The sequence below is a fragment of the Pongo pygmaeus genome, chromosome 16 (genome assembly GCF_028885625.2).
Source record: "Pongo pygmaeus isolate AG05252 chromosome 16, NHGRI_mPonPyg2-v2.0_pri, whole genome shotgun sequence".
NCBI classification, from domain to species: domain Eukaryota; kingdom Metazoa; phylum Chordata; class Mammalia; order Primates; family Hominidae; genus Pongo; species Pongo pygmaeus.
In genome coordinates, this window is record NC_072389.2 from 20874435 (window position 1) to 20896267 (window position 21833).

General features: G+C 40.3%; 1 non-coding gene and 1 pseudogene across 1 annotated transcript; one reads left to right on the forward strand and one right to left on the reverse strand.

The window, feature by feature from the left end:
- Positions 1 to 21833, reverse strand: part of LOC129026621 (putative HERC2-like protein 3) — a 147073-nt pseudogene that overhangs the window by 59646 nt on the left and 65594 nt on the right.
- Positions 20813 to 20917, forward strand: LOC134738410 (U6 spliceosomal RNA). The gene has a single exon (XR_010124118.1). It is a non-coding gene; the product is annotated as a U6 spliceosomal RNA (small nuclear RNA).

Below are 21833 nucleotides of genomic sequence, written 5' to 3' on the forward strand. Positions count from 1 at the left end.
ATGCTGGTGTTCCCAGTTGGCCTTAGGTATCACTGTATCAATAGGCTTGGCTGCCACCATGTAAAAATGGACAAAAAGCTTAGAATAGACAAGCAGATCTTGTTTATTTGCCTCACACATGTGTGCCCTGATGTGGACAAGACCAAAATAAGGAACAAATTTGGAAATACAACTAAGTTTCTAAATGCCAAGTCAAGACTCTCTAAACAGATATGTTTGTTGTTGTTTTTAGAGCTTTCTCTCTTTAATACCTGAGTGGCCTCTAGTTTTCTTTTCCAACATCCAAAGCTGTTTATGTTGGTTGTCAGTTCCGTCTCTCTCCTTCTCCCTCTGAACAGGAAATCTGTGTGTTGTATCTGGATAAATTTCTGATTTTTTTCATAGCAAAGGTTTTGGCTCCAGGCTCTTACACCTTGTGTCTGCCTCACCGCGTGATGGAAATGATATCCTGTATGCAGCCTTGTGCACTTGCTCCAGTGCAGGGCTGTGCCAACAGCATCTCATTGCCATGTCCTGACTCAGGGTGAGTCCCAGGGAAGATTGGAATGAATTCTTGGCAAGGTGTGGATGTAGGAGCTGCGTGGATTCTGCAGGCTGCAGTGATGCACACTCAGGGGGAGACATGGCTTCATTTCCCACATTTCTTTCACACAAAGCATGATTCTAGGGAACTGCTTCCATATGGCCTAGGGAAAAATCCCAGCCAAAAACAGCTTCAGCTGGTCAGTTTCCGCGCTGTAACAGACGTGACGGGGCCATAATTAGAATCAAGATGGTGAAGGACTGTGTTTTCTCGCAGGCAGGAATCTTTGCTACCTTTAGCCTTAGCTCAAGCACACGCATACGGAACCTGATAAAATGCCAGCATCCTGTGGGATCTTCCTGGCTTATACCATGTCACTCATGCCCTGCACTGAAGGATCTGTGCCCTCCAGTTCCCCTTTCTATGTAGAAATTGATTAAAAAAAAAAGGACATTTTAGGGGTTCTTAACCTGGAATGTCCTAACAGGCATCAGGGGTCTGAGAACCTCACAAAAAATCAGAATGGCAAATGTGGGGCTTATAAGTACACATATATTTTCCTGGAAAGAAAATGCATAACTTTTAATAGATTCTCAAAAGCATATGTAATCCAAAAGCTGAAAATCAAGAGAGAGAGAGAGAGAATAATGAACTACCTTGCATTTCAGTACCTCTTCTGCACACTTCTCCAAATAAGACTGCCCTTTTTGGCACAACTTCATTTGGCATTTATCCTGGTTCAATTAGAATTATCTCAAGTTCTAATCTTTCTTGGACCCTGAGAAAACGAGGTATTTTCTGATGAGATTTCCAAACTTTCTAAGAGCAATACTAACTCTACACACTTCCATTACAGCCTGATCTGGCTACTGTCTTTCTCCCTTACTCCCCTCATCCACATGCCTTCCTGAAGGAACACTTCTCAGTATAGCCTGTCTCTTCAAACTGTGTTCACTGATCTGAGTCCTAAAACTTTGGTTTGTCCTACAATTCACTCTGTTTTCACACTTTCAATGTTGTCCTCCATACCAAGCAGTAGCTCTCTTGAAATCAATCCCCAGATGGACTGATTGTTGACTTTCAAATATGTTTACGAATACCCACATTTACATTTAAAGTATATAAGAGGTATTGAAAGGGGCAAAGTTCCCTTATCCCCCTCCCAGGGCATGCAACAGGAGGAATGGCTCGCTTCTTCTGTGCCCAGCAGCTCAAGCCCCTAGGGGGAGCATGCAGACGGGCAGGTTATGGGGAGGTTGGGGCTCCAACCCCAAGGCAGCAACTAGAGTTGAGTGTTTACAGCTCCCAAAGTTCCAGCGTGTGTTACAGTGTGCTCTTTCAGCTTAGCTGTCCGCAGGTGGCTTGTGTTAATCAGCTCAGTTAGAACCTCTGCCTTATCTCAAGGACAGAGGGCTTTCTGTATCCCAGGGCTTTCTGTATCCCTTGCCACTCCATCCCCCTTCTGCCTCCCCATCCATCTGCTGAGAGCTACCTCCACCGTTCAACAAACCTTTGCACACATTCTCCAAGCCCATGTGTGATTCATTTTTTCCAGTACCATGGGCTTGGAGAATGAGTGCAAGGTTTTATTCAATGGTGGAGGTAGCTCTCAGCAGATGGATGGGAAGGGGAAGAGGGATGAAGTGGGAAGGTAGTCTTCCCCTGGTGTCCCTTAGCAGCTGGGCTCTCATCTGTCCACCCTCAGCCAAATTTCCCTCTGCGTCTGTGTCGTTCCACTGTCAACAGCCTGTCGGTGTCTGTGTGTTTTTCTGCCAATGTGTTCCTCTCAACACCCAGTCACTTGTGTGTGTGACTGCTAGGGTCTTGGGGTTTTTATAGGCACAGAATGGGGGGCATGGCAGGCCAGAGTGGTCTTTGAAAATGCAACATTTGGGTGTGAAAACAGAGTCCCTGTCCTCACCCAGGCCCTTCAATTTCCTGCCACCATCCCATATCAGTGTGACATCCTTTGGTATCCCAATGAGTAATAGTTTTAACAAAAACGCAGCTAGCATTTACTGAGTACTCTCTAGTTACTATGCTATTTGGAGTTCTCAACATGGGTTGATCTTTTAAATCCTGACAACAGCTCTACAAAGGCAGTACTGTTGTTATTCCCAGTTTAAAATTAGAGATCCAAGATACCCATGGAAGTGAAATAAATTAAATAACTCTGCACAGCTCATAAGCAACAGACCCAGGACTTAACCCTGGAAGGCTGGCTCCAGACCCCAATTTCTTAACTATTTCCCAATATTTCCTTTCATAATTAATTATGGGAGATGTTTCTTAACATTTCTCATCCTTAGTTTCCTCATCTGTAAAACAGGCAGGACATTATCCAAATTATAATGTAAGAATGCTGGTAGAATTAAATGATAAGTCTGAAGAGAACTTTGGGAATTACAAAGCATGTGATCAACATTAGTAATAGCAGAATGGATAGAATGCTAACTACTTGGTTTCCTGCCTCCTTGGAAGCCAGGGTGTCACACACCATAATTCTGGTCAACGAAGCAAAATTCCCTGGGGAGAATATCCTTTCCTGGATAAAGAACACAGTATTTAAAAAAATGCTTTTCACACTATGTTCTTCCTTACTATCTGGGATGTGGATGTAACATCTCAATGTCCAATAATGACTTTGCAGCCACGGAGGCAAAAGCCACCCTCTAAGGGTGTGAAGAAGAGAGAAAGGTGCCTGGTTCCTGAAGGACACGGTAAAACAGCATCCCCAGCCTTAGCTGCCTGCTCCAGGCTTTTTATTAGAAAAGATTTATAAACTCCAATGCTTCTAAGTTGAGTTTTCTGTGATTTCCAGTAGAATACATTTCTCATTGGTATACCACCATTCAAAGCCACCTCCTTCATGAAGTCCAGAAATTGGAACCTCCATGAATTCATGGTTTCCAATCTCAGCTAGGCCCTTACAGCTACTCTTCTATCTTTGTACTGTTGTTGATGGCTCCTTCTTCTTTCCTTCATGGGAACAGGCTCAAGTCTCTGAGCCCTCACTCCTAGTGGCCAACTCTATCTCCTAATGAAGAGCCAAATAAAGACAATAGGCTGGAACACCTCACGGTGTTCTCCAACCAACCCTGTAGAGCTATGTAGTTGTTGACAGGGTATTGGTCTGTTCCTCTCCTCTTGTCCTGAGCAAATCCTTCCCTCTATACATTCTCTTTACTCATCAACCCATTGCAATCAAGCTTTGATTTCAGCCTGAAGTTCATCAAAATCACTCTTGTTCACATCACAAATGACCTTCAAATTGCCAAAGACAAACTTTTGGGCCCTTATTCCAGTTGAACTCATAAGAGCATTTAACATTGCTGGCCACCCCCACCTCATTTTTGGAATTACTTATTCCTTTGGGGTCATGGTACTGCTCTTGCTAAGTTCTGCATTTACCTACTTACTCTATTCATTCCTTCTCAGTTGGATTCCCTTAAACGTCTTCCCTGGCTAAATGCTTTGACTTCAGCTTTTCCTCAGGATGCAATTATTGGCTTCCTCTTATATTCTATATACTCTCTTTGGATGAACTCACCTATATTTATAACTGAATACCACCAACAAGGGGTTTTGCTATCAGCCATGATAAACTAGCACGTTTCAGATAAACCCTCCAACCATAAACAAAATATAATCACATCTGTTTGCAGGCGTCAGAAAGATACTTGGGCATTGGATACTTACGGGGTGAAAATTCTGGAGAGAATAAAATTCAGGGAGGTAGACGCTCACCTCTGTTATGTGTCTCCTCTTCATGAATTCCTTACCCAAATGAATAGCAAACATGTCCACCCAGCTGCACAAGGTGGAAAATTTGGGCCATTCTAGCTGCTTCTTTTCTCTTATAGCTGTCATTCAAAGAATTACCAAACTCTGTTCATTCTACATGCTAAAGATCTCTCCAGCTGTTCCTTCCTCTATGTTTCCTGCCACGCTACCCTAGATCAAGGCCTCATTATTTTAAACACTCTTGAGTAGTTTGAAAGACATTTCCTATTTGGACTCCCTGCTTCCAAGCTCATCTGACAGGTAATCCAGCCTCCATACGCCACCAGAATTATTTTACTAAAACACTAACCTAACCATATCACTCCACTGCCTAAATCGCTTTGATGGCTCCACTTAATCTGAAAAATAAAACACAATAATGAAGGCTTTGACTCCGAATGCCATTCTGTCTTATCTTCTACCCTATTCAATGTACAGTCAGGCCTGAACAACATATTAGGAGTTCCTCAAAAAACCCAGGCTCTTCTCCAGTGTCACGCCATGAACTTTGTGTTTCCTCTGCCTGGAAAACCCTCCACCCTCCTGTAATGCTTTCCCCATTTGGGAAAATAAGTAAGATGCCGACTTTACAAGTTACATCAAACTAAATTCAAATGAATAAAAGATTTAAAATCAAATCTTTGGCTGAACTCACCTACATTTATAACTGAATACCACCAACAAGGGGGTATTCAGAAAGAATTATTATAAAGAAAAACAAAACCATAAAAGTACTGGCAGAAAACATACGTGAATGATTTTTGTTTCCTTTAAGGGAGTGGTTAACAAACCTGAGGGCCAAATTCAGCCTTCAGGCTATTTTTGTAAATAAAGTTTCATTGGAATGTAGCCATGCTGATCTATTTACAGGTGTCTCTGTGTGCTTTTACACTGCAACAGCTGTGTTGAGTAGTTGAGACTATATGGCCAGCAAAGCCTAAAATATTTATTATCTATCCCTTTACAGAAAAAGTTTACTGATTCCCCAAACTAAAGGATGTTTTAAAAGACAGACATTATTAAAATGAAAAGATGGAAATTTCCAAATACATAATACTTAGAAACTTAGAAACTCTAATTATACAAAATTGAAAGTCAATGAACAAACTGGAACCATATTTGAAATAGGTATGACAGAAAAAATGTTAGTATTGGTGATATATTAAAAGCTCTCAACAATGAAGAAAAGATCTACATCCAAATAGGAAAACTGATAAATGGCTTCAATAGCTAACTGAGAAATTACAAACTATAAATGGTCAATAGATACACAACAATATTTTCTAGCTTGTTAGCAGTCAAAGGAAGACAAATAAAGGAAATTATTATTTCACGATTTACCTGAAAAATTGGTAAATACATATTTTTAAAACAGTAATACCCTGCATTGGCAAAGGTTCAAAGAAACAGGTCCTCTTCGAAGATATAATGGGAACAAAAGTTTGATACACACTTTTTGGAAGAAATTTCACTTTTAGAAAGTTGGTACAAAAGCTACTTCCAACTAAAAAAGCTTAGCATTCAGAAAATGTTATTCACATAATTGACAAATGGGATCTGATTAAACTAAAGAGCTTTTGCACTGCAAAAGAAACTACCATCAGAGTGAACAGACAACCTACACAATGGGAGAAAATTTTTGCAACCTACTCATCTGACAAAGGGCTAATATCCAGAATCTACAATGAACTCAAACAAATTTACAAGAAGAAAACAAACAACCCCATCAAAAAGTGGGCGAAGGACATGAACAGACACTTCTCAAAAGAAGACATTTATGCAACCAAAAGACACATGAAAAAATGCTCATCATCACTGGCCATCAGAGAAATGCAAATCAAAACCACAATGAGATACCATCTCACACCAGTTAGAATGGCGATCATTAAAAAGTCAGGAAACAACAGGTGCTGGATGGGATGTGGAGAAACAGGAACACTTTTACACTGTTGGTGGGACTGTAAACTAGTTCAACCATTGTGAAAGTCAGTGTGGCGACTCCTCAGGGATCTAGAACTAGAAATACCCTTTGACCCAGCCATCCCATTACTGGGTATATACCCAAAGGATTATAAATCATGCTGCTATAAAGACACATGCACACGTATGTTTATTGCAGCACTATTCACAATAGCAAAGACTTGGAACCAATCTAAATGTCCAACAACAATAGACTGGATTAAGAAAATGTGGCACAAATACACCATGGAATACTATGCAGCTGTAAAAAAGGATGAGTTCATGTCCTTTGTAGGGACATGGATGAAACTGGAAACCATTATTCTCAGCAAACTATCACAAGGACAAAAAACCAAACACCGCATGTTCTCACTCATAGGTGGGAATTGAACAATGAGAACACATGGACACAGGAAGGGGAACATCACACCCTGGGGACTGTTGTGGGGTGGGGGGAGGAGGGAGGGATGGCATTAAGAGATATACCTAATGCTAAGTGACGAGTTAATGGGTGTAGCACACCAACATGGCACATGTATACATATGTAACAAACCTGCACGTTGTGCACATGCACCCTAAAACTTAAAGTATAATAATAATAAAATTTAAAAAAAAGAAAAAAAGAAAATGTTATTCTAGCAATAGATGGTCTAAAATACATCTTGTATGATGGTAATAACGTGTTGGGTTTAAAACCTACTTTTCTCAGGAGAAACGTGTGACTTCGATTGTCCCCGTACAAGCCTGCAGGTGAAGCCATCGCCGGCACAGACTCCACAGTTGTCCTCCTTGGCATTGCTTCCCAGTTGCCAATCGCAGCCCACTGCCTGCCAACAGAAGCATGGCGGTCAGTGGTGCCCAAAGCCAGGGGAGGGGGAGCTCCCTTCATTTCAGGAAGCTTAGTTGTGATGTAATTCTTAAATGTACAGTTTGGCTCTCTTTTATGAGAACATAGTTTTATAAATGTAAATAATATAATGTCTTACAGGATAGTATCATTTATATGATGCTAATGCAAGGCTGAAATATTAATATTAAGATTTGAAGCTGTCCCTCCATATCCCCTCTCTTTTCTATTTATATTTTTATTCAGATTTCTGTGCTTTATTTTTCAAGACAAGATCTCACTCTGTTGCCCAGGTTGGAGTGCAATAGTGGGATTGTGGCTCACTGCAGCCTCAACCTCCTGGGCTCAAGTGATCCTCCCACCTCAGCCTCCCAAGTAGCTGAGATCACTTCAGCCTGGGAGGTTGAGTCACAGGCCTGCGCCCCAACACCTAGCTTTTTAAAATTTGATGTAAAGACAGGGTCTCCCTATGTTTCCCAGGCAGGTCTTGAATTCCTGGGATCAAGTGATCCTCCTGCCTTGGCCTCCCAAAATGCAGGGATTACAGGCATGTACCACACTGCCCAGCGCAGGTATTTTTATGCATATAAAATAAACAGAACATTACAGACGTTTCCTCTCTCCCCAGCCCTACACTTGTCCTATTCTCTCATTTCCTCCCCAAAACAACCACTGTCCTAAATTTGATGTCTAACCTTCTGGTTCATAGTTTTACTTTAAATATCTGTTTTTCTATTTTTACTTCTATCTCTAAATCCCTATATCCCTATATTAATAGCTGTCTATAGTCTTTATCTATATCTTTATATCTCCTTGTCTTTATCATTAGCTGTACCTATGCCTATGTATCTCTACCTCTGTCATTATATCTATTTATTTATAAACAATTTTTAAAATATAAAAAATAATTAAAAGGAGAGATGTCTCATATAAAATATGTGTTTATACTGCTATCTTTCCTTCTGTCATTTTTCATGTGTACATATGTGTATTTGCTAGATTGTAAGATTCCTTATATGAGAAAAAAGATCATGTCTTATGTTTTTTTTTTCTTAAGCGTATATTTTACATAATGTGTAAATGACAATAATATCAACTGATTTGGTGGTTTATCTCTTTCTTCCTTCCCATATTCATCTAACTTTATTTATAAACCTGGTGTTTAAGTGCAGGGACTTTGGAGGAAGAAAACACCCACGTACAAACCTGGATCCACCCACCAACCTTTTAAGGGGCAGGATGTTGAAAAATTCAAACTCTCAGAGACTCGTTTTCCTCAACAGTAAAATAGAGATAATAATACCAACATATACTTCACATAGGGCCTAGTGAGGATTCAATGAGAAAATATATGCAAAATTCTTAGTATAATGATCCAAACACTATAAAGGATTCAATAAAAGAGGGCCAATGTTATTATTTCTCTCTGTTTTTCATCTGATTTTGACTCCCGGGTAGCCCTCATGCTTCAGCTTGGAGGTGTTGAATCAGGCTCTACATTCAAGCTGTTGAAGAAGAAAGGAAACTAGAGGAAGCTGAGACAATGATTTACACACTATTCTTTCCAACATTTTGGTGTTGAATCAGACTCTACATCCAAGCTGTTGAAGAAGAAAGGAAACTAGAGGAAGCTGAGACAATGATTTACACACTATTCTTTCCAACATTTTGGTGTTGAATCAGACTCTACATCCAAGCTGTTGAAGAAGAAAGGAAACTAGAGGAAGCTGAGACAATGATTTACACACTATTCTTTCCAACGTTTTGGTGTTGAAGGGAAAGAGAAAGATCAAGTGAAAATTTCAGGGAGAGGTAGTAAGTTTCAAGGAAGTTTAGAGAATAGCTTATGATTAGAGATATTTCCAAATTCACGAAGAGCTATCATGAGGAAAGGGTCTACTTTTGTTCTGTGTATTTCCAAATGGTGAAAGCTACAGGTTTAAGCATAATTTGGTTCAATATGAGAAAGTTTGAAAAGTCAGAGATATCTAATAATAAGTATTCAATCATAGTCTAGGAGATGTCTTGGTGGAAAAATTGTAGGGGGGATTAAATTATTGGATGAGTTGCTTAATCCAATGACTTTTGAGATCCTTTAATCCTGATTATATGATTTTATAAAGATAGTAATACAATATTAATAATTGCTGATTTGCATTGAATGCTTAGCATGTACCTGGCATTATGCCACGAATATTGTACACATTATTTAATCTTCAGAGCAATTTTATGATGCAGGTGATACCTTTAACTCTATTTTATAAATAAGGAATCTAAACATTACTGAGTAAATGATTTGCCAATATTACACAGCTAGTATATAGTGTTGGTAATGGTTTTAAAACCCAAGTTATCTGACTCAGAATCTTAACACTACATTACAACTTCCTCTACCTTAAGTATCAGCAGATAGACAACAACAACAAAAGCCCAGTTACACATGCCATTAAATTAATATTTACCAGTACATGTGGAACAACTTAAGAGTGAATGATTTTGGAAACACACTTGCATGGTCAAGATTCAATCAATGAGTAATTTGTGTTCATGTAACTTTCTCCAAGGGGAGTAATACCACTATTAAATTATAGAAACACTGCCCCTGGGCCAGACTCTGTCCTCACACATTCATGTCCCTGAGCACTCTGCATTTCATGAGACTGAGAATCACTCTCTATCTGGTCATCGAGGAAGGATGTGGGCTTAGGAGCTAGGAGGGGCTTGTTTTGAAGAGTGTTTAAGGCCTTGCAAGATCTCGGGCAATTGAATACCTCCCTGAGCACTTATAATTTTTTTTAAGTTACAATTCATCCAAATGTTATAGCAAGATAAAGCATGTGAAAACATCACAGAAAAATGATATTTGAAAAGAAAGTCTTGCCTTGTGATTCATAAGGAATAAGCCAGAAATGCCTTTGAAATTGAGGGGCTACTGAATTTTGGCTTTCATATCCCATCATAATCAACAATAAGCAACTTTTTTTTTTTTTTCTTTTTTTTTGAGACAGAGTCTCGCTGTGTCGCCCAGGCTGGAGTGCAGTGGCACGATCTCAGCTCATTGCAAGCTCTGCCTCCTGGGTTCACGCCATTCTCCTGCCTTAGCCTCCCGAGTAGCTGGGACTACAGGCGCCCGCCACCACGCCCAGCTAAGTTTTTGTATTTTTAGTAGAGACAGGGTTTCACCGTGTTAGCCAGGGTGGTCTCAATCTCCTGACCTTGCGATCTGCCCGCCCCAGCCTCCCAAGGTGCTAGGATTACAGGCGTGAGCCACCGCGCCCAGCCCAACAATAAGCAACTTCTTAAAAATTGCCTGAAGTGTTTCCAACTTCTATGACATCATCTGAAGTCATGATCTCTAATTATAGTGATTTATTAACTACTAATTGATGGATATATCAGTAAAATTTATTAACATCTATTAAATAACCATTTTCTATACTGCCAGAAACTACAGAGTATAAATTAATAACATAAGATTCTTACCTTACAGTGTAGTTAATGAGACAAGTTACACAAGATAGTGGATGACATAAACAAATATTTAAAATATATGAGTAGTGCTTTTTGGAATAAATATTCATCTATAAATCATCACTTCAGCTAAAAATTTTTTCACAGTTCCTGCATATGATTTCCTGATCAGCTAAAAGATAATACTTAAATAAGTGTCACTAGTCCAAATGAAGCAAAATATGAATTTTTCAGAGCAGTCAAATTTAATCATTCAAGAACAAAACATTTTTTTTTTAAATCAACTGTTTGAAATCTCTGCAAATTGGAATCTAACTTGGGGGAAAAAATCTGACATTTCTGCCTTAAAAATCAGAGTATATGGAGCTGTGCTAGTCAGTAGGAATACTCAAAAACATTTTGTTTCTTTCAGCCCACAGAAGGTCTGCACTTCTCCATCCCCTTTGAAGTTAGGTATGGTCATTAACTAACTTTGGCCAATGAAATATGAGTCTAAGTGATTGATCTGTGTCACTTCTATAAGAAGATTTAAGGGTCTGTGTCTGAGTCTCATGTTCCCCTTGCACTATTGCAGTTATTATGTAAAAAATATGTCCAAATAAAGCCTACCTCAGCCTGAGTATCCAAGACGTTCTAAGAGCTGAGGCTCCTGTTGACCACTGTTGGACAAGTGGCATCAGCAAGAAGTAACCTTTAATTGTTTTAAGCTACTGAGCTTTGGGGGTTGTTGGTTACTGCAGGAAAACCTAGCCTACACTATACAGGACTATAATATAACCATTAATTGATAAAGCACGGTTATTAACAGGAAGACGATTTTTAAAATTGCAAGTTTCACATTAAAATCCAGTTTTCCCGCTTCTCTTGACAAAAACAAAAATGAAACAAAACTTCCGACATGTTTATACATAGTTGCTCCCTTCACAATGAGCATGTATCCCCCAGTTCACCACTATAGTCACCAGCCAATGTGACTACATCTGGGCAGTTTCTCTCTGGGGCAGTATGTAGACATTTGAGTTTTAATCCCTGTACTAAGCCATCTAAGCATGAATCATCTGTTGAACTGACTGTTCTTTACCGAATTATATCTCATTTTCAGTTACAAACTTCAGCTACACTTGTACCAATACAGAAAGTATCATCAATATGGCCCAATAATTAAGAAATTGGATTCTGGAATTAGGTTGTCTGGGTTCAAATTCCAGCTCTACCACTTCCTAGCTATGTGCGATAGACTGAATGTGTCTGCACCCAAAATTCATATGCAGAGACCTAACCCTCGAGTTGATGGTATTAGGAGGTGAAACATTTGGGGGGTGATTGGTCATGAGGGTGCAGCCCTCATGAATAGGATTAGTACCCTTATAAAGGATACCCTGGATACCTCCCTCATCCCTTCTGCCATGTGAGGACACAGCCTCTATGAACCAGGAGGCAGGAAGCAGACCCTCACCAGACACTGAATCTGCCAGCACTTTAATTTTGGACTTCCCAGCCTCTAGAAATGTAAAAAATAAATTTCTGTTGTTAATATGCCACCCAATCTATGGTAGCTAGTGATAGCTGCCCAAACTGACTAAGATACTATACTGTACAACTTGGGCAATTTACTTAGCCTCTTCAATTTCCAGTTTCTTTATCAACAAAATGGGGAATAAATACTGTACCTACTTGATAGGATTATGATGAGCTAACAGTAAAGGGCTTCCACAATGCCTGATACCTGGGCTAAGCACCCAGTGTTAGTTGCTATTATTTTTATTTTTATTCTAAATTCTAAGTGGTTTCTTCATCTGCACAGCTATCAGGGAATTCAATAAACATGAATGACAAATCAAACTTGGTCTGCAGAGCTGGTACCAACCAGGTCGTGCCTCTAATAAAAATCAGACCTCCAAAGCAGAAGCAAATTTAATTCAGTGAGCACCACTGTCTCAGGCTGTCTGCTGTACTCAGGTTAATGGAAAGTTGTTCCCAAGAGCATTGTGACATGTTCATTTAAATGAGAAAACTATACAGACATTTACAAGACTTACGTGTAATCTATGCCAAGTAGTCATTATGGCTCACATCAGTGATCCTGGGGCAAGCAGAAAGAATCACCAGGAAGCAGGAAGTAGGCCAGCACCAGACACTGAATCTGCCTAACTGATGCCCATGGCCACATGGCACAAGACAGGACATTTATGTGAACATTATCCTGTTGAAGGAAAGATACTGAATTCTACCAAGAAGTGTCTAAGTCACTTCTGAGGAAGAACATATAATTATTTGATTCAAATCACCTAGCCAAAAGAGCATCCAGCTTTCAGCAACCAGGGTATCACTCCTCATCACCCAAAGAACTGGCTTACTCATTAGAATCACAAAAACGTGATTAGAAGCACTCATTTAAAATGCACTAATTCATACTGAAACCACCTTTATCCTGCAAGCCCCTTTAAACCCTGGAAACTCCTGGAGCCAACTAAGCAACTGGACTTAGACCATTAATAAGAACAGGGGGTGGTGAGTAGTGAGCAGAAGGGTAAACGCGGGAAGGGGAGTTCATGTTGACTGCAGGCCTCTTGTGTGTCAGCTATTGTGCTGGGCACTTAGCATGTTGGTTTGTGGAAGAATGAATTGAAAACAGGACCTACAAGGAGGATAATACCTCCTTTTTACCTGATGAAAAAGCCAAGGTTCAAAGATGGTAAGGGACTTGCCAAGTGGTCTTCAGTTAATTAGTTGCAGAAATCAAATCTGAATGCAGTTCTTTCTAAATCTGAAGTCTACACAGTCCTGATCACACCTATCCATCACAGGAAGCCACCAAGCAGGTCCATGACCTTGACCCAAGGGCAAAGTGACCTTAGCTTCACACACCAACTGTGCCAACGGCAATGGTTTTCTACTCCCTCTAGTTGCATAAGGCACTGTTCTCTAACCATATTTTGTCATCTCTATTTTCCTCAGAGCATCTTCAAATTTCTCATTCCTCCTCAAAATCCTGCCCCCTCATTCTGATTAGATGCCTTTGCTTTATATTTCACTCAGTTGAGGCCATCAAACAATATTTCTTCACCTTCCTGTCCATTCCCATACAAACTGTTCAGTGGCCCATATTTCCCCCTTCCTACCTTCCTCAAGGGAAAAGGTGTCCCTCCTCCTTGTCCACGAGCAATCTGTCTCCTTTGTTTCTGTTATCAACTCCTTTGAAGAGCCCAGGAACTTCACTGCATTCGTTGTATATTTCTACCTCTCAGTCAATACTCCACTCACCCACCTGCCTGGCAACATATATCCTTGCTCATTCATGGATTTACCATGAAGTTAATGAAGCTTAAGTTTCAGGGTCAACCACTCTCTCCTTTTCCCTCTGTCTTGCCCACCTGCTGCTCCCAGTCTGGACTCCCACAAATGCTTAAAGTTGCGGGGAATTGAAGTATTTGATGTGGGGAAGGGAAGCTGGGCTGCAACTGGGAAGGATTTCTATGTAAGAATCGGCCATGAATTAGCCAATGGTACACACCTGTGGTCCCAGCTACTCGAGAGGTTGAGATGGGAGAATCACTTGAGCCCAGGAGGACAAGGCTGCAATGAGCCGTGATAGCACCAGCCTCACAAGGCTGAACTCCAGCCTGGGTGAGAAAGACTTTGTCTCAAAAATTAATAAATAAAGAGGGCCCTTCTAATTATATATGCTTCAGGTACCCTAAAAGCTGCATCTGCTCCAGTGCTTTTCCAAGTATCTCTGATCTTGAAGACATTCTTCCTGGACCTGACATCCCCTCTGGCTGTAGTTGTAGCTTTCCCTCTATTCTTCTGATTTATGCTTTTTGAAAGGCGGGTTTATGCTCATCATCCCTACTCATTTCAGCCTATTCATTCCTTACCATGTGCAGTGGGTTGAATTGTGCACTCCCCCCAAAAAAAGACATGGCACCCAGAACCTGTGAATGTGACCATATGTGGAAAAATATCTTTGCAAATGTAATTAAGGATGTTGAGATGAAATCATATGAAGGTGTCCTTATGAAAGGAGGGGAAAACATAGAGATAGACAAGAGGAGGTAAGGTGCAGATGAAGGCAGAGATTAGAGTGATGCTTCCACAAGCAAGGAACACAAAAAATCATTGGCACAAAAATCTGTCCCCTTTGTTTCTGCCTATCAACTCTTTTGATTAGCCCAAACTTTACTTCATTAGTTGTATATTCCTACATCTAAATCAATACTCCACCCACCCACCCACTTGGCAACATATATTGTTGTTCATTCATGGACTTATCATAAAGTTAATGAAGCTTAAATTTTAGAGTCACCCACCCTCCTCCTTTCCCTCCATCCTGCCCACCTGCTGCTCCCAGTCTGGGCTCCTGCAAATGGGCTCTTTCTAGAGACAAGCCCAAATTCCAGCACCAGAAGCTGGAAGAGAGGCAAGGAATGGATTATCCCTCAGAGCCTCCAGCCAAGAACCAACCCTGCTGATACCCTGATTTTGAACTTCTGGCCTCTAGAAGTGTGAGAGAATAAACTACTGTTGTTTTAAGCCACCAAATTTGTGGTAATTTGTCACAGCTGCCACAGGAAACTAATGCATCCTGCATCCCCTGCCAGTGCCTAGTCCAACTCCAGCACTGAGGCTGCACCAGCTGTTGTCAGTGATCTTTAGTCAAAATGAAGTGGGTGGATTTCAGTTCTTCTTGACTTCTCTGAAGTATGTGCCACTGCTGACCTGCCTTCTTAAATGCTCACCCACCCTTATCTTCTGTTTTTCATGGTTTCTCTACTATATAGGAGGCTATTCTGTTCAGTCCCCATCAGGGGCACCTCTCCCTGTGCTTGTTCCTTCAATTATGGGCACCAGGACTCTGTACTTGAGAGCACAACCTGTCCTCCTTACTCAGTCCCCAAGGACATTAGATCATTAGATTTAACCATGTGACAGCCCCAGATCTATATTTCTAGTCTAGATTTCTCTCCTAAGCTCTAAATTCATACATCAACTCAGATATTCACAGGCACACTCAGCTCATCACCTTTGCCCCATGCCCCTGGTTCTCACCCAATATTTTGTCTTGACGAATGGTCTCACTGTCTATCTACTTAATCATGATATCAGAAATCTAGATATCATTCTCTCGCTCCCCACATCCAACTAAATATTCAGCCCTAAAAGATCTGTTTCCTCTCCACCCCAAATCAACAGAATATACATTCTTCTCAGCACCATATTGCACTTATTCCAAAATTGACCACATGGTTGGAAGTAAAGCAGTTCTCAGCAAATGGCAAAGAACAGAAATTATAACAAACTGTCTCTCAGATCATAGTGCAATCAAACTACAACTCAAGATTAAGAAACTCACTCAAAACCACTCAACTACATGGAAACTGAACAACCTGCTCCTGAATGACTACTGGGTACATAAAGAAATGAAGGCAGAAATAAAGATGTTCTTTGAAACCAATGAGAACAAAGATACAACACACCAGAATCTCTGGGACACATTTAAAACAGTGTGTAGAGGGAAATTTACAGCATTAAATGCCCACAAAAGAAAGCAGGAAAGATCTAAAACTGACACCCTAACATCACAATTAAAAGAACTAGAGAAGCAAGAGCAAACACATTCAAAAGCTAGCAGAAGGCAAGAAATAACTAAGATCAGAGTGGAACTGAAGGAGATAGAGACACAAAAAACCCTTCAAAAAAATCAATGAATCCAGGAGCTGGTTTTTTGAAAAGATCAACAAAATTGATAGACTGCTAGCAAGACTAATAAAGAAGAAAAGACAGAATAATCAAATAGGCGCAATAAAAAATGATAAACGGGATATCACCACTGATCCCACAGAAATACAAACTACCATCAGAGACTACTATAAATACCTCTACGCAAATAAACTAGAAAATCTAGAAGAAATGGATAAATTCCTGGACACATACATCCTCCCAAGACTAAACCAGGAACAAGGTGAATCCCTGAATAGACCAATAACGGGCTCTGAAATTGAGGCAATAATTAATAGCTTACCAACCAAAAAAAGTCCAGGACCAGATGGATTCACAGCCGAATTCTACCAGAGGTACAAGGAGGAGCTGGTACCATTCCTTCTGAAACTATTCCAATCAATAGAAAAAGAGGGAATCTTCCCTAACTCATTTTATGAGGCCAGCATCATCCTGATACCAAAGACTGGCAGAGACACAACAACAACAAAAAAAGAATTTTAGACCAATATCCCTGTTGAACATCGACGCAAAAATCCTCAGTAAAATACTGGCAAACTGAATCCAGCAGCACATCAAAAAGCTTATCCACCATGATCAAGTGGGCTTCATCCCTGGGATGCAAGGCTGGTTCAATATACACAAATCAATAAATGTAATCCAGCATATAAACAGAACCAAAGAGAAAAAGCACATGATTATCTCAATAGATGCAGAAAAGGCCTTTGACAAAATTCAACAGCCCTTCATGCTAAAAAACTCTCAATAAATTAGGTATTGATGGAACGTATCTCAAAATAATAAGAGCTATTTATGAAAAACCCACAGCCAATATCATACTGAATGGGCAAAAACTGGAAGCATTCCCTTTGAAAACTGGCACAAGACAGGGATGCCCTCTCTCACCACTCCTATTCAACATAGTGTTGGAAGTTCTGGCCAGGGCAATCATGCAGGAGAAAGAAATAAAGGGTATTGAAACAGGAAAAGAGGAAGTCAAATCGTCCCTGTTTGCAGATGACATGATTGCATATTTAGAAAACCCCATCGTCTCAGCCCAAAATCTCCTTAAGCTGATAAGCAACTTCAGCAAAGTCTCAGGATACAAAATCAATGTGCAAAAATCACAAGCATTCTTACACACCAATAACAGACTGAGAGCCAAATCATGAGTGAACTCCCATTCACAATTGCTTCAAAGAGAATAAAATACCTAGGAATCCAACTTCCCAGGGATGTGAAGGACCTCTTCAAGGAGAACTACAAACCACTGCTCAATGAAATAAAAGAGGACACAAACAAATGGAAGAACATTCCATGCTCATGGATAGGAAGAATCAATATTGTGAAAATGGCTGTACTGCCCAAGGCAATTTATAGATTCAATGCCATCCCCATCAAGCTACCTATGACTTTCTTCACAGAACTGGAAAAAACTACTTTAAAGTTCATATGGAACCAAAAAAGAGCCCGCATTGCCAAGGCAATCCTAAGCCAAAAGAACAAAGCTGGAGGCATCACACTACCTGACTTCAAACTATACTACAAGGCTACAGTAATCAAAACACCATGGTACTGGTACCAAAACAGAGATATAGACCAATGGAACAGAACAGAGCCCTCAGAAATAATACCACACATCTACAACCATCTGATCTTTGAAAAACCTGACAAAAACAAGAAATGGGGAAAGGATTCCCTATTTAAGAAATGGTGCTGGGAAAACTGGCTAGCCATATGTAGAAAGCTGAAACTGGATTCCTGCCTTACACCTTATACAAAAATTAATTCAAGATGGATTAAAGACTTAAACGTTAGACCTAAAACCATAAAAACCCTAGAAGAAAACCTAGGCAGTACCATTCAGGACCTAGGCATGGGCAAGGACTTCATGTCTAAAACACCAAAAGCAATGGCAACAAAAGCCAAAATTGACAAATGGGATCTAATTAAACTGAAGAGCTTCTGCACAGCAAAATAAACTACCATCAGAGTGAACAGGCAACCTACAGAATGGGAGAAAATTTTTGCAATCTACTCATCTGACAAAGGGCTAATACCCAGAATCTACAAAGAACTCAAACAAATTTACAAGAAAAAAACAAACAACCCAATCAAAAAGTCGGCAAAGGATATGAACAGACACTTCTCAAAAGAAGACATTTATGTAGCCAACAGACACATGAAAAAATGCTCATCATCACTGGCCATCAGAGAAATGCAAATCAAAACCACAATGAGATACCATCTCACACCAGTTAGAATGGTGATCAGTAAAAAGTCAGGAAACAGCAGGTGCTGGAGGGGATGTGGAGAAACAGGAACACTTTTACACTGTTGGTGGGACTGTAAACTGGTTTAACCATTGTGGAAGACAGAGTAGCGATTCCTCAAGGATCTAGAACTAGAAATACCATTTGACCCAGCCATCCTATTACTGGGTATATACCCAAAGGATTATAAATCATGCTGCTATAACGACACATGCACACGTATGTTTATTGCGGCACTATTCACAATAGCAAAGACTTGGAACCAACCCAAATGCCCATCAATGATAGACTGGATTAAGAAAATGTGGCACATATACAGCAAGGAATACTATGCAGCCATAAAAAAGATGAGTTCATGTCCTTTGTATGGACATTCCTTTGCAATACAGTCTACGTGCTACATGAAGCTGGTACATGCTACATGAAGCTGGAAACCATCATTCTCAGCAAACTATCGCAAGGACAAAAAACCAAACACTGCATGTTCTCACTCATAGGTGGGAATTGAACAATGAGAACACTTGGACACAGGAAGGGGAACATCACACACTGGGGCTGATTGTGGGGTGGGGGAAGCGGGGAGGGATAGCATTGGGAGATATACCTAATGTAAATGACGAGTTAATGGGTGTAGCATGCCAACATGGTGCATGTATACATATGTAACAAACCTGCACATTGTGCACATGTACCCTAGAACTTAAAGTATAATTTTTTAAAAAGTACTATTAAAAAAGAAATAAAAAATTGTACCTATGTTATAAAGCATGGTTTGATTAAAAAAGAAAAAAAAGATCTGTTTCTAGGGCCAGGCTCAGTGGCTCATGCCTATAACCCCAGTGTTGTGGGGGGCCAAGGTAGGAAGGTTGCTTGAAGCCAGGAGTTGGAGATCAGCCTGGGCAACATAGTGAGACCTGATCTCTACAAAAAATGTAAACAATAAAAATTATCCTAGCACGGTGAAACATTCCTGTAGTCCCAGCTACTTGGGGGTGGAGTGCAGACTAAGTTGGGAGGATTACTTGAGCCCAGGAGCTCAAGGCTATAGTGAGCTGTAACCACACCATTACACTCCAGCCTGGACAACAGAGCAAGACCCTGTCTCAAAAAAAAATGCACCCTTAATCTTTAGAATTTGTCTCCATTTAATTCATCCTACCTCTTGCCTTATTTTAAGCTCTTGTTATCCCATACTTGACCTTCTACTGTTTGGCTACATCCTGTCCTCTGCAAATAATCTACCACTTTGCCACTGAAATGACCTTTCTAAAGACAAGCCCAAATTCTTTATGAAATTATGAAACAGCTCCTCTTTCAACTTTCAGAATAAGTTAATGATTGGTTTCTCACCTCCACTGGCAGCCTCATCTCCTAGCACTATTCCATGGGTATTCTCACCTCAACTCTACAGAATGCACTCCTGGACCCTTAAACACATCTGCACCTGCTGTTACATTCCTGTCCCTTCTGCTTGTCATTCTCTTCCTCACCTTGGTTTATCTAACTTTTACTCAACTTTTCAAAACCTCAGTATCCAAACATCACCTTATCCAGAGTGCGCTCCTTGAGGCCAGACTAAATTTCTTTTATTTATTTATATCTTTATTTTTTAGAAACAGGGTCTCGCTCTATCATAGGCCGGAGTACAGTGGTACAGTCATAGCTCAGTGCAGCCTCGAGCACCTGGACTCAGGCGAGTCTCTTGCCTCAGGTTCCTGAGTAGCAAGCAGCCAGGACCATAGGCTTGCGCCAACACACCCAGCTAATTTTTAAAAAGTTCTTGTAGAAACGAGGTTTTCCCATGTTGCCCAGGCTGGTCTTGAACTCCTAGGCTTAAGGAATCCTCCTGTCTTGGCCTCCCAAAGTGTTGTGATTATAGGCAGAAGCCAATGCACCCAACCTAAATTGCTTTTAATAACAATTCATTTTAATTATAAAAGCAATGCATGATCATTGTCAAGAACTTGGAAAACAAAAGCATAATCCCACTGAGAAGGATTACTATTATCATTTGGTCAAAGAGCCCAAAACTTAACTGATGGCAATAAAGGGGAAAAATAGACGGTTTATAAAATGGAACAATTACATGGTAAGCTTTGACCTTTTGTCAAAAGTCTACTTTTGGTTACCAAAAGTAGAAAGCAACCATAGTGTCCTTCAGTAGGTGAATGGATAAATAAACTGTGGTACATCCAGACAATGGAATATTATTCAGTGTTAAAAGGAAATGAGCTATTGTGCTCGCTTCCGCAGCACATATACTAAAATTGGAATGATAGAGATGATTAGCATGGCCCCTGTGCCAGGATGACATGCAAATTTGTGAAACATTCCATTAATTTAATTTTTTTATCTTAAATTTTTTAAATTAAAAAAAAGGAAATGAGCTACCAAGCCATGAAAAGACACTGAGGAAACTTAAATGTATAATATATTACTACATGAAAGAAGCCAATCCGAAAAGGCTATATAGTATATGATTCCAACTCTATGACATTCCGGAAAAGGCAAAACTATGGAGACAGTAAAAAGATCCATGGTTGCCAGGGGTTAGTGAGGAGAGAGGGATGAAAGAGCAAAGCATAGAGGATTTTTAGGTCAGTGAAACTGCTCTGCATTATACTATAAGAGTGGATACATGTCATTATACATTTGTCCAAACTCATAGAATTTACAACACCAAGAGTGAGCCCTAATGTAAACTATGAACTTTGGGTGATTATAATGTGTCAACGTAGGTTCATCGACTGTAATAACTGTATCACTTTAGTGGGGAATGTTGATAGTAGGGGAGGTTGTGCATTTAAGGAAGCGGGGGGGCCTATGGGAAAATTCCACCTTCCACTAAATTTTGCTGTGAATCTAAAATTGCTCTAAAAAATGGAGTCAGGCCAGGTATGGTGGCTCATGCCTGTAATGCCAGTATTTTGGGAGGCTCAAGGCCAGCCTGAGCAACATAGCGAGACCCCCTTCTCTACAAAAATAAAAAAAAACTGGCTGAGCATGATGGCACATGTCTGCAGTCCCAGCTACATGGGAGGCTGAGGCAGGAGGATCGCTTGAGCCCAGGAGGATGAGTCTGCAATGAGGCATGATCATGTTGCTGTATCCCAGCCTGGGTGACAGATGAGACCCTGTCTCTTTAAAAAAAAAAAAAGAAGAAAGAAATTAGTCTGTTTTAAAAGGGCAGGGAGACGGACAGTGTAGGAAGAGCCTAAAGGAGACAAACAAGAATCCTCAATTTCATCATTAACGCAA